Source organism: Chelmon rostratus, chromosome 3 (genome assembly GCF_017976325.1).
Source record: "Chelmon rostratus isolate fCheRos1 chromosome 3, fCheRos1.pri, whole genome shotgun sequence".
In the NCBI taxonomy this organism is placed as follows: Eukaryota; Metazoa; Chordata; class Actinopteri; order Chaetodontiformes; family Chaetodontidae; genus Chelmon; species Chelmon rostratus.
In genome coordinates, this window is record NC_055660.1 from 1,512,944 (window position 1) to 1,527,168 (window position 14,225).

Sequence of the window (14,225 nt, forward strand, 5' to 3'; positions counted from 1 at the left end):
TGTTATCTGGTCATTCATGGGAAATCTTATCAGTTCTTATACATCTCATTAAAATCATGAAAGTCTAAAATAAAATAAAACAATCCTTTATTAATCCCACTGTGGGGAAATTTGCCCGATAATTTGACTGATGATACAGAAATCTGGAAACTTGTCTTTACATCCTTACATGAAACACAGAGTTTACACACACTACCAGCAGCCGAGCACTGACGGCTTCTCCACAGCAACGTTCAGTCAGCCTTTACCGTGTACCACATGATGCTAGCCACCCTACAGGTGTCGAACATTTATGACCTCAAACAAACATTTTCTCAGGGTATCTGACAGATCAATGTGTGGGAGGCTGGTTTGACACATCTGAAACTCACTGCCAACTCCCAACACACTCACTCACACACACACACACACACAGGTTTCAGCACTTCCTCCTAAGAAATATGAATACCGTATCCAGGAAGCCACACTTTGGCCACCCAGCCCGGCACTTCACTTCCTTTGAAAGCAGTGGAGGAGCACGACCATTCCCCAGTGCACATCACTATGAGCGCATGTCAATGAGGTGCAAATGACAGGGCCGCTTTGTGAGATGGCCGCAGAGTGGGAGTGCCACGTGACACTCCTGAATGGGCTGCCGGGGGTTGTCCGGGGGGGAAGGATGGCAGCATCCACAAAGGCCCATTGAGGGATTGCAGACTAGGTACAAGACTGGCACTGGTCCTCCTTCCCTTCCATGGGACGGCAGGAGGAGGCTGCCGCTTGGTACTGACTGAATGGAGGGATTATTTCAGAAGAATTGGAGAGAGGAGGTTTATTATCACCATGTTACACTTCCTTCAGTCTGTCGATGGCCATTATATTCACTACAGCTCATACACTGCTGTCGTGTGTGATTCAGCCTTGAATGGACGGCGGTGTTTTCAGCAACACAAAAACATCATAAAATGGAACAAAACGACACATACTGTAATTTCATTCAGTTAAAAAATGAATGGCCAGAAGAAGCAAAACTGATGACAGTGAATGTTTCACCAACACGTTCTACTGATCCCTAAAATGAGAGCTGCTTAATCAGAACAAGTAAAGACAGCTTCCAATAGTCCTGATCCTCACTGGATCAAACATACTGTAAACAGTCCATGAGAAGAGTTTTTCACAGATCTTTGAAGAACAAAATGACATTTTCTAAAATGTGTGCTCTCATATTTGATGTAACTCTATGGAGGCTGCCAAACCCACTAGGCCAGCCATAAAAATCACATTTTGTACACAATTTTGGGAAGAAAATCTGTTCCTCTTTTAACACAAACTAATGTGTATTTAGCCACAGAGATGATTAGTGCTAGGCCAGGTTTAACTGCTTGTAAATATGACTTGAGATATGTAAAAAAAAAAAAAAAAAAAAAAAATGATGAATAGTGAAAACATTTTAAGTTGTAAGGAGGAAGTTATAAGGAAAGCACATATTTTCTGGACTGCAGTTCATAAGGCTGCGTCTCGTCCAGTCTGTGGTCTTTGTAAAACAACAACGTGAATACAGAACATGACTTTCAGCAGGAGTGCCTTCAGTTTACCCTTCAGGAGCTCTGACTGTAACAGCACTATAACCCCATCAAACAGGCCTGCAGCTGTTACTGTAATACAAATCAATAGATACATAACTGCCTTTACTCTAAAGACACTGTGAGACACACACACACACACACACTCACAAACACAGTGACAACCTCTTGTTTTTTACAAACTATATGTTTGTGTAAGACATTACAACAAGATGACAAATTAAAAAAATGCTTCATTTCGTGATGTGTGATGAGAGAAACATGAAGTGACACCGTGTGATGTTTGGATGGTGCACTTATACAAAGGCATTATTGCATTAATATCTATTTGCTTCCCTCTAGTGGTGATCTTCATACATTACATGTTCAGATCATTTTCTTCAAATTCCGAAGGACAAACTGAGGTCGCGTCGGACTATAAACCATAAACTGCACCGTCTGTTCATGCGGCAGAAGAGCTGCTCGAGGGTTCATCTTGTGTCAACCTCTGATGTGTGTGTGTGTGTGTGTGTGTGGGAAGGTGCCCTGTAAACGTTCATGCATTGTGTTATTGTGGCATGTTTCCAACAGAGCATCATTCAAAGAGCAGGGAATAGCAATGACGGTTTTATATAATAATAAAAATTTTATGTGTAGGTTATTTCTGACATCATCATCTTTGCTAGATAAGATAAGATAAGATAAAACTTTATTTATCACCAGCCAGGGAAATTTGGGTATTACAGCAGCATGTAATAGCAGTTTGAAAGAAAAAATAGCAACAGAGATAGAGAAATTCAAAAGACAAAATACAAAATAAAAAGTTGACAATATATAGCAATGTACATATTACACAAGCAAAATGATTTTTTGACTGTATAAAAGAAAAAATGTAGAAAAATATAGAAAAAATGTATGATGCCTTCTGATTAATAGTAATAATAAATAGTGTTAATACTAATGCACAGAAGAAGAAAATATACAAAACAGTAAAAAAAAAAAAAGGTAATATTGCCCAAAATGTAAAGGATATGAGCGTATGTTGGCATAAATGACAAATAAACATCAACACAGTCTTATGTAAAGTGATGCTGGAGTTGAATATCTGACATCTGATAGAATGAAGGACCTGCAGTAGCGTTCCTAGATCAGCTCAGAATGTTTTGTGTTACTGTTTTTAAATGTCTAATTTATTTGTGTAGTTTTCTATTGATTAGCAGCGTGCTGCAGGGCCTGATCACGCCTTGTGTGCTGGATTAGTTGTTCTGGATTAGACTCTTTTAAATGCAGTCTGCAGCGTGCGTTGCCAGAGCTGGCCTGTAGAGGGCAGAGTGGTTTTTCTTCAGCCTACTGAGGAGTCTCTGAGAATGAGACCCACTTCAGAGCTTTTACTGTATTACAGATGACACGGTTATGTTACAGGTGCTGAACTAGTGGATTTGTGTCCAGCACTGTTAAAAATAGCATCGGAGGGTTTTGAGGGTTTTACTGGGGGCAACACAGGACATGGATACAGGGTTGACTTTGAAATGTCATTGCTCCTCTTTAAAAGCATCAAATGTTTTAGGTCTCCGGTCTTCTTTTGTGTGCTGAGTCCACCACACGTCTCAGGTCCTCTGAGTTTTTTGCCTGCAGACCTCTCAAACAAAACATCATGAGGTAAAATAAACTCGCCAATGACACGTCAAAAGTAAACTCGCTGCAAGTCTTACGACTGCACAGCAGGCTAAACAGAGAGTGAGACTGTCTGCAGCTCATTTATTGAAACATGATGCTAATTAAACATGTCTCAGACAGTCTATTTATCATAGGTGAATAATACCACGAAATCCATTTTTATACTCGTTTGAACAAAAGCAAGTTTGTACCCAATCACGCCAACAGTAAACTGCAACAGCAATGTAGAAAACGCACTAAATGGCAGTAGTGGGGGCAGAGTGTATGATGACTTCCTTTGTAACAAAAAACGATATAGGATACAGCTTTCAAATGAGGGACTTCCTGTGTACAAAATGTATAGAAAATGCACACTATAAAGGGATGTGTTTGCAGCACATACATGCTAATGTTGCTGATAGCGCCTCCAGCAGCTATCAATACACCTGATTTCCCAGAAGCTGCTGTTGGACACTGACATGAATGAAGTGTGGGTTTGCTTTCCAAAGAAAAAAAAAGTCCTTTTCAGGTTCTATGTTCTACTTTCCGCGACATACATGGCTGATTTTCCTGCCATACGTTGTGCCTCATTGAATTATCTGTGTTGTGATAAACAGAGCATCACTCTGCTGCGTCAGCTGATCGCTTATCAGATGTTTGATTCCTGCTTCAACATCAGCGGCTCACTGATGTGATGTGTGTGGCATACTGTAGCTCACCTGATTGGCTTCCAGCTAACAACAAACGAATCCTGTAGAGCCAACATGCTACACTAATCTGAAGCTAACTGAGCACAGAGCAGTAAACACTGAGCGTTTCCAGATGCACTTCAGTGACATGAGGCTCCACACAGAACATGTATATCACCCTCAACTGCTTTGCTCACCTTTTCTTATATCACATGTGCCATATTTCTTATCACCTTAACAACATTGTGGTGGTTATTAACTAACTTCAGCACAGAGTCAACACCCTCTGCTGCCATAGTTACAGATCAGCCACATACGAGACTTTGTTCAATGTTTACAAGGCCGCCAGCTCGGGCTGAAAATCAGAGCGACGTCCTCGTGTGTTTGCGGGAGTCAGCGTCTCCTGCAGTCGGCCTGACATTTAGAATCAGCGAGGTTGTGCGGCTGCAGCGAATGTTTTGTAACAGGAGAGGTCCACGGTCACATACCTCCCCCAGCTCCCCCACCGAGACGCACACATATCAGAGCGGCCTGTGACGAGGTGGCGTCTCCAGTGACAAACACAGGCGAGATGGAAAAAAAGAAGAGTGTGTTTGGTGACCTCACATGGAGCAAAGTGTGGAGCGGAGCTGCTGCAAGCAACGCACCTCTGCAGCTATGCTTTGCTAAAAGGATAAATCTTTGCAAAAGGTCAATATTTTTATAACAATGGATCAGATGGCGATGATGTGTGGCTAGCAGCTTTTTGTTCTTTGTTGTTTACAGCCCGCCGTCCTCCACCTGCCCAGCAGCAAACAGCAGACTGACAGTTACTGACTAGCTGGTGAAAATAGTGGAGCGTTTAGCAGCTAAAGGGCAACATATTTGCTCAGGAGTCGGTGGAGACCAAAACAGAGCTACAAAGATTAAATATTGGATTTACATTCAGACAGAATGACATTCGACTCCAAATGAACAATATTGTGTATTTGCTGGATTACATGTTCACCATAAAAACTTCATAAGGTGAAAACATGTGTTGTGTTTTCACATCACTCCGCTGAGAGGCCAATAAAATAAATTCATGGTGCTTTGAATAATATTAGCAGATTTTACTGACCTCTGATCTGTGACATCCTGCTTTTCCAAACCGGTTGTGTGGGTACAAAGTGTTTGGAAAACTTTAGAGGTGCTGTCTGCACCTTGTCTAACTGCAAAGGGACTGTACAAGGGCGCTGCTCTCTCATCCATTTCCTGGACTTCTAAAATAACCTCCACATGTGCACAGGTCAGGTCAGGGGGTTATCGCTCACCCCTCATTCATGTCCTCGCTGCAGGACCACCGGATGAGACACCCCAAAGGGACAATAATGTAATTATCATACATCTTTTTTTCCCTTTTGTTCCCCTGGGCGTTGATACGGCAGGAAGGTGATATCATTATTTATCATCCTGCACCTCCCTCTTCATGTCTATCTTTGTCTGCTTCCTACCCACTGAAAGCTCAACGTTCATCTCGCGGCCTCTTTTTCCTTTGCTGTTGCTATTTGAAGTCCTAACTCATCAGACTTTCCCCTGTTAGTTGAGGAAATCCAGAATAAGTGGATGAGATTGAAAAGAAGAGTGGGAGGGAGTCTGTGGCCACACGCTGCCAAGGCAGATTTAAGTCACCACGAACATTAGAAATGCAAGAGGACACAATGTGCAGTTAAACTTGAGTCTATCAAGCCAAGAGGAGGTTCAGTTTCTTACATTACTGATTTTAATAACCTGATTAAAAATACCATCGACATGACTTTCACCACAAACTGATGAAGGCCTTCGTCCCTTTGTGTTTATTAGAAGATTCCTTCCTGGATTCTTGTCGTCCCTGTGACGTTGCCAGGCAACCAGCAGAGACTCAAGAAAAAGTCAGTGTACCCGGTTAAGAAGCAGCTTGGAAGGAGGGTTTTGTGACCTTTGCACAGAGCCAGGCTAGCTGTTTCCCCTCGTTTCCAGTGTTTGTGCTAAGCTAAGCTAGCCGGCTGCTGGCAGTAGCTTCATAATCACTGACTAAGCAAGAGAGAGGTGTTGCAGGTTGCATTTCCCATAATGTTGAGCTATTCCTTTAAAACCTGGTGTCATTTCAGTTAATTTAAAATACTTCTGTAAAGAAAGAAAACAACATTTTCCAGCCTGTATGGTTTTAAAGCAGTGGTGGCCTCTGGGACATATGTGGCCCGAGGCTGTTTGGTCCTGGGCCACAAGGCAATTCATACATGCAAAACAAAAACAATCAAGACTGACCTGAAAAACTAGCTGTAATCATCATCATCATCATCATCATCATCATCATCATCACTACCACCTGACAAAAGACGCCTCCCAAAAGAGAGGCAGTTCCAGTCACCACAGGGTTTACTGTGAAATAAGTGTTGGTTCAGTTAGTATGGCCCTGGATTCATGTTTCCTTGATAGACAAAGGTTTCTCATGCCTGCTTTAGCCAGAGCCATATATCTGTACGTGTTGTGGTGGATTTACTCACAAATTAACCTAAAAGTGATCATCTCTGCTCTCTCCATGCACACACGATCTGACAGAATCAGCAGCTTTTCCTTCCAGCTTTGTAATGAAAAAGAAGAGAGTTTTCATTATTTCCCCGGCTGTAGTTGAAGCCCAGTGAGTGCAAATGGGGAAGACAAAAGTTAGAAGTTACAAACATAATACTGCCTGCTGTAAGCTAAAAATAACATTTGTTGACTGGGATGAAAACCAAAAGGGTTGGACTTGAAGTGTCTCCTCTTTCTTCAGCATTTTTCTTTGTCCTGCTGGCAAATTTGTTTCCTCCATCGGACCAGACAGCACTAGTTTCACAAAACGTACAAGAAGGGTTGCAGCCTGTTCCGCTGATTCAGACACAGAAGTGGAAATGGACCGAGGAATTGAATATGCTGAGTAGAACAAACACCCCGACCAACAGATAACACGTCTGACACCGACAGCGCGAGCACGTCCGAGTGGTGATCGTGTTATTGATGGGATTTAGCTGTGAGACTCAGAGGGCCAACAGTTTTTACAGTGGCACGCCCCCGAAAAGCCTAAAAAAACAATATGAAGACAAGCTGTAAAGACTCATAAAGCATAAAGCTTAGCAGAAACAAGAGCAGGAAAGAATCTGCGATGAATAAAGAAGTAAAACAAAGATACGTTTTGTCCCAAAGAAAATCAAATTAGGATAAATCATTGAATTATGCAGAATTAAATTTTATTTTCTTTAGTTGTTAACATTCAAAATATTTTCCATTTCTATCATAGATTATAAAGACAAAAGAAGTCTCCTTGCAAAACATAGCATGATTTTTTTGCTCTTTTCTAACTGTTAACTCAGAGGAGCTGGTCTGTTTTACCCTCTTTACTGTGATTTTGGGGCTGTTTCCACTTTGTGACGCAGACGTACACAAAGTTTTGTTATTGAAATGAAGAAGTCGTCCTTCTCGTCCTGAAGACAAAGGCTCTAATTGTTAAATGCTAAATGAAGACATGAAGTTGTAGCCACACCTCTGGAAGTCTCACTGTGTTTCTCACTTGAACTCCTTTTGTCTTATTCTCACACTGAAATCCCAGAAGAGATTTATATGGGTGCTGCGTAGACTCTTATAATCCTCCAGTTTGTGAGCCTTGTTATTTTCTCTAAACTCTTTAACAGAACTAACACAACATTTCAAAACTTTATCTTTATTTCAAACTATCTATGGAAGTGTGATCCAGCCGTCAAAAGCGGGTTCATGTTTTTGCTTTGCTTGAGTTTTGAGTTTTGAATAGGAAAGCAGATTTAGTCACTCAGACGTATAATCTCGCCCTCGTCGATGTTTGAAGAGACGCACGTCTGATGGACAAGTGTTGATTTTTGAGAGCACGTCACATGCACGCTAACAGTAAGTGTAAAGTGTTGAGAACTGAACAGTGGAGGTTGCTGTTCAGCTTTTTCTTTTTTTAAGTAAAAATGTTGCACAGTAGCAGCACAATAAATGAATTCAGTAATAAACACGAGTCCTGTGATCCTCATATCAACAGCAGCACATTTGATCGTTTTCATTGAAGCAGGAAGGAGAATGTTTTATACGACTGTGTGTGCACATTGTTGCTACTCAGCCTTACTTAAGATAAGCTGCTTTGTCGTTTGGGTCACTCTGTGAGAAAGGCAGCTTACTGGTTAACAAGTGTGAACGAGGGAGAGGAGGAGGAGGAGGAGGAGGAGGAGGAGGAGGGCAGCATCAGTTTCAGCGAAGGGGGAAGGATTTGGCCAAAACACTTTGTGACAGGGCTCCTTGTTACACTACAACAACAGAAAACTCAGACCTCTGGCCAAGACCTGTTGCGCAACCGGTGGTGTGATAGTGTACACAAAAGGGAGTGAAATGGAGGAAGGGGCTACAGGGACAAAGGGGGAAGAGAGGGGAAGCTGGTATCTGGGAGTGAAATCCCTCCAGCAACTGCCGTGTTTTCTAGAAAACTCACGTCCTTGATGAATTCCTTCACATATGACTGCACTCAGATGTGGTTTCCATCAGGTGAGCCGTGCACCTCCCTCACAGAGTGCCTTTCAACTGCTGTGAGAAATACACACAGAGTGTCTTATTGTTAACATTTGACATTTTAATGGTTTACGTGTAAGTGGCACAATAACTTAGCTGTTACCTAACAGCAGCAGACGTTCACGTCGATGTCCTTTACCGTTACAAACGCATGAAAGTCAGATAAACTGTAGCTGTAAATGCTCATGATTATTAATAATGAGAGGACACGATAAAACCTGACAGACAGTGAGTATTTTATGCTGATTGTAATGTTTTTACACTGAATATATGAATAAGACAACGTTTATATCTACACAAAACTGACCAAGAGTTTCACACCTGGTGGTGGAACAGCCATTACACCCACACAAACACAAGAAAATACAGAAAATATATTTAAACAGTTAACTGAATGAATGAATTCTGAAAAATTCAATCAACCTAATTATTTTAGAGACTTCCTTTCTGGTGTCTGGGTGAAAGACTGTCCAATCATAGGATTATGACCAGAAATGGACCTGGCCGACCTGCAATCGTTAGCGTGTCCTGTTAGCTTAGTACTTAATGGGGCTGTAATAAACATTTTCATAATAACAACCATCAAATGACATCTGGCAGCTGTTTTTAGCATAAAAAACACAAAATCCACTGAGCTGCCTGTCCAGACGGGCTAGTATTAGCCTTCTTAGCTAGCTGCTACAGTGGATAAAGGCAACAATAGGGGGACTAAGGGGGGCAGTGCTTAGTTAGACTTGGACACACAACCTCAGATTTGTCTGTGATGATTCCCAGTCTTCCAGGTCATAGACCAGGTCAACGGAGGCCTGAATCCAGGGGACTTGGTTAGAAACTTGAAAATCCAAGGTGCTTCTTCACTTCTGTTTTCCAGCTTCTACAACCATAGATTTTCCAAACTCCCGGCTACAGCACTGTTTTTAGCCCTCTGAAGTGTCCGGGGTCGGATGACGTCTGCTTAACAGAGATCTGTTTTGACAACATGAAATTCAATTTGTGAAGCTTTTTATTTGCTCCAGACATGTAGTGCTCTCACATAAGTATGAATACTCGCGGTCCAAAATGTCCTGCACTGAACTCTGCAGCTCGACTGGATGTTCCTTCCCACTCATAGAGGACCTTGAAGTCTGACCAAAGTGAGTTACGCTACAACAATAAACCTGCCTCACTGAGTGCACTCTGATTGGTCCGTCACAGTGGCGGAGGTAATGAGTCACTCTCCAGCATTCATGCAGGTTGCCGGTTGCCGGGGAATGGCTCGGGATCATGAAAGGCGGTTGTAGCCAGCTGACTGACTCCCCTCTTCATTGAGTTCCTTTGCATGTTCCAACTGACCCATCAATGAAAAGCCACTTTCTTCCCCCTCTGTGGTGCGTGGCTGTGCAGGAGAACGAATGGGAGGTGGGGAAGCGATGGACAATACACTAACCCAACGCTGGCCAGACTCACAATGTGAGGTCTCTGTGCCGTGATGGACCAACAAACAGAGAGGCCTTTCTCATGGTCCAACTGCTCCACCAATCCCACGCCAGCATTCCTCCTGCAGTCTAATTATGCAGCAAACACATGCATATTCACGTGCTAATCACGTCACCTCGGCTGGGAAACCCTGTAAAGCAGTTAAGATAGCGAAGGAACATGTGATCCAAGTGGACCAGCTCACAGAGAGGACGTCGCTGTCTTTTTGATTGCATAATCCTGTCAATAAAAGACTGAGGCTGATTGTTTAATCAGTGTTGATGCATCTTGAAGGGACCCGCAGGGTTTCCTGCTGTGCCCTTAGCTTCAGCGAGCTCAGTATGGATCCATCCTGTGTCAAAACAATAATCCTATTAATATAAATATTTATCTTAGTGTCAAATATGCCAACAAATATATATTATTGAAACTGCTATTTATTAAACTGGGCTATTTAAATATCCTGCTGCACTGCAACATGTTATTCCCCTTCTATTAATTCAGCTGTCTTCTATTTGAACTATTTTCTTCTTCTTTTTAAATCATATTCATGTGTCTGTTTACTTTGCCTGATATCTCTTTTACATCTTGCCTCAGTGTCTTTTTATGTCCATATTAAAGCCCTCAGCTGCTTTGTTGCTGGAAACTTGCCTGGTCTTGACATACAAAGTCATAGCATACTGACTGATGTGCAAACATGAGCGTAGAAAACTAAACCATGATATACTTCACTGATAGAAGTATTTAATAGCTTGTTTTTTTTTGTTTTGTTTTGTAGAGATGATCACAGGTTCATTCACGTCAATGAGCTCTACACGCAACACAATATAATCTGAGCACAAACAGCGGCTGCTGCAGTCTTTCCTACATTAATGTGCACGAAGCTCGGCCTGTCAGTCCGTGCTGGTACACAATGTACCAAACCTTTTAATGTTTATTCCAAGCAGCAACTAAACTGAAGGTTTCTGGGGAAGCGGTGCAGTCCACGTTGGAGGATTCTGGAGGACTAATTAATCCATGAGTGAGGATCAAGCCGACCTCAGCCATCTGAAGACAGTAGCGTCAGTCTTCTCCAAGTCTTAAATGAACAGCTGAACAGCTCGGATAACAACAAATCCAAAGTCTAACATGGACCAAACGATATTTGAATTGTGCTGATAAGAAGCAGAATCAGACATTGGATTCTGTCAGGAAGTCGGGACTAAGGGGAACTATGGGAGCTATGGGGTAGAACCCAGATGCAGACTCGTGGGGCGCTTGGTTCAAATACATAAATTAGTTAAACAACTAAGGGAACTATGATTAAACACACACACTAAAGACAAGGGCTATACATACAACGAAGGCAACACAGGGAAAAACTGAACAATTACAACACACTAACACAAAACACAACGGGGCATGGATGAGACGGAGACAGCACAAGAACTAACTTAAAACGAGACAACTTTAGACACAGACGAGACTAGCAACTTGGGTTAACATAAAACATGGGACGACTAAGACAATACTAGAAACACACATACATGAAACATGACAAAAAGAAAACACTACGGCTACAAATCTAGAAAACCAAAAACGCTCCCGAAGGAGGAAAACACAAAGGGCTATGAAACGGAGCTGACCAGCTGAAAGAACTAGATAAGAAAAACTAACAACTCAAAATACACTCCTAAAAACGGAGGAACAAGAATCTAAACAACAAAAGCAAACAGAAAATCACTCTTTAACGAGGAGAACAAATCGGCAAAGCTATGAACTAGGAAAAGACAACAGAAACCAGGTGATTAAAGTTACAAACAAAAACAGTCACAACAGGGCTATGGCATGGAATCACAACTAACAAGGGAAACGCAGAAAACACTAAGGACGGTGGACCACTGACATAAAACAAGACAAAAAACAAACTTACTGGGACAGTGGCAAACAAAGGACAAAGACAAACCAAGGAGACAATAACCTGAAGCACGACACAGACATGAACGAAGAAAACTCAATAAATAACATTCACTGGCTATGGCTAAGGCTGTGACTATGACTATGGCTGAGGCTGGGGCTAAGGTATACGGCAAGGTGACACAACAACAAAGTAGCACAGACAACGTCCCGACAAGAACAGGGGGGGGGGGACACGGACGTAAATACACAAGGAGGGATCACTAAGGCACACAGGTGGAAACAATCAGACAATCACAAGGGAGGGAAAACACAGGAAGTAAAGTAAACCAAGACACATAACATGAACCTTCAAAATAAAACAGGATGTGAGAAAACCCAGACAAAGACAACCCACAATGCAGAGCAGGGGTCATGACAGATTCCACATCTGGAGTTTGAGCTGTTTTATGAGAAGACGGCTGCTTGAGAAGTTCATTAACATGCATTAAACCTACGGTCAGTCAAGGTGGGGGACGAGTCGGAAGTGAGAATGTCTCATCTATTTCATAGTTGGGGACTTGCACAACATCATTGACCCACAGATCAAAGAGAATCAGCGCTCGGTGGTGCAGAAGCCTGCAGCCCCCCCTCGCTGAACAACCGCTCGTTTTCCAGCAGGACAATGATGTTAAATAGGTCACGACTCACGTTATGCTCAGTCATTTCCAAAGCTCGACTTTTACGATGGACAAGTTCCAACAGACGTACTCCTATACGAGGTTCAAGGTTCACAGGAGGCGAGTTTAGTTAATCAGTCAAATTAAAAAGCTTTCTTATATTTTCTGAAATGTGAGTGAGTTCCGCTGCCTCTCGGGGTCACATGGTTTCATTTGTCAGCTGTCACGCACGTAAATGAGACTTCAGGTGTGATCAGTTTGTTTGTCAGCAGAAAACAGTTGAGGACTTTGTACTTCCTTGAAACTGTAGAGTAAGACTTCATAATCCATGTGAAAGCTATGACACTGGACATAACTGCAAACCTGATATACTGAGATCATCAGCAGGTTTCCACAACGCTGCATCCTGAAGAGATCTTAACGAGAGAGATTCTTTTTTATCTGCCTGTATGTTTGTCTAAGAAAGAACAGCCAGGAATATATTATAACAATTATGTAGTCATCGAGTGACTCCATTCATGTTGTTGTCACATTCATTTCATACATTATCTCAATACATTATTTAGTAACTGCTGCAAATATTTGCCTACAGCCAAATTTGAAGATATTTATTCCTTAATGTTCAGAAACCCCCAGAGACAAACCCTCAGTGTCTTTGCTGGTCATAAAGCTGCGTCACTATGTACGACAGAGTCATTTCTTTTCATATTGCGAGTATTGTTGCTGAGTTTACCTTCCGTTTAAAGATGGTTATTTTTCTAAAGCACCTTTCTGCTGATTATTCAGATGATTGTCTGACAAACATCCTTCTTTTCACAAAGCGCAGACAAAAGCACAGAACAGGAAGGGAGGCAACCTGCGAGCTGAACTTGAGCAGCTATTGGCCCGTACACAGACAAACGCTGATGACATCCGAGAGGTGCAGCGCACCAGTGAATCATCCACATGGCTTCCTGTTGATTTATGGGTTCAGACCTGTAGACAAAGCAGCTGGGGATGGCCTTTCAGGAAAGTTGAAGGGTCAACTCACCAAAACAAACAGCGCCTGCTTCCCGAGGGATTTCCTGCTCGACAACATGAAACAGATCCACCTCAGGCACCGTCGTCCATTAAAATACTGCGTCGTGTCACTGAGAAGACGCCATCTAAACAGTTCTGATTGTTTGCTGATAAATATGTTGTTTGATTTGATTAAGATTTTTGTGTGGTTTGGGTGAATGTGGGGTTGAGGCCGAGGTCCCACCCCAGCAGTGTCTAATCCCCAGAGGTGTCCAGGAACGAAGGACAGGTTCAGGTATGTACTCTCACTTGAATACTTCCACATTGTGCTCCATCTAAATTCCTCACCTTTCAGATGGAATAATTGTACTTTTTATTCCATTGCCTCGAGGCAATTCATGAATACAAAAAAGCAATTATTAATTTTCAGCAGTGAAGAACATAACAGTTGCCTAACAGTCGTCCCTGAACGCAACACGCACACAGAGTCTGATATTTCTTCAGTGCGTCATGGCGACTGTCAGTGACTGGTTTGAATGGCCTCGTGGGCCACCCACCCCTGTTAGAGATTAAACCAGGCAACAGTGTGTAAAGTAGTTAAAATTACATAACCTCAACCAGCTGCAACGTTAAAGCATCAGGAATAATAATCCAGTAAAGCAATACAGCACGCTGAAATGAGCCATTTTGCTGCTAAATGAGTGTTTTTACTTTTGATGCTTTAAGTTCCCAGAAGTTGGTGAAAGAATAGATTCATATTGAAATAAATGTAAAAA